This window comes from Cariama cristata, unplaced genomic scaffold, assembly GCF_000690535.1.
Source record: "Cariama cristata isolate BGI_N322 unplaced genomic scaffold, ASM69053v1 scaffold23431, whole genome shotgun sequence".
NCBI lineage: Eukaryota > Metazoa > Chordata > Aves > Cariamiformes > Cariamidae > Cariama > Cariama cristata.
In genome coordinates this window covers 7,881-8,236 of record NW_009600159.1, presented here as the reverse complement: position 1 = coordinate 8,236, position 356 = coordinate 7,881, and positions in this window count along the sequence as shown.

Sequence of the window (356 nt, the reverse complement as noted above, 5' to 3'; positions counted from 1 at the left end):
TGTTTTACCGGCATTTCCCCCCCTAGCACCTAGAACTGCAAGTACAGAACAGGAGTGGCCAAAACATTGATGGTGGCAGGGCAGTGCCAGCCCTGTGCGCGTCCCCCCAGGGACTGGGGTCTGGTAGTTTTTTAACTACGTGGTTTTGGCTCCTTTAGCCTGGGTCTTTTGAGTGCCAGCAGGATGAACCCCCCTTTCTTTGTCCTCAGCCTCGCGATGACCTCCGGAGCTCAAGGAGGTACCCGCACCTTGCTCACCCCAGGCAGCCAGAAGGTACCAGGGCCGGTGTGTGCCCAGGGCTGGTGGCCACGTCAGTGCTTCCCGGTCCAGCTGGCTGAGCCCCTCCCTGACGTCAG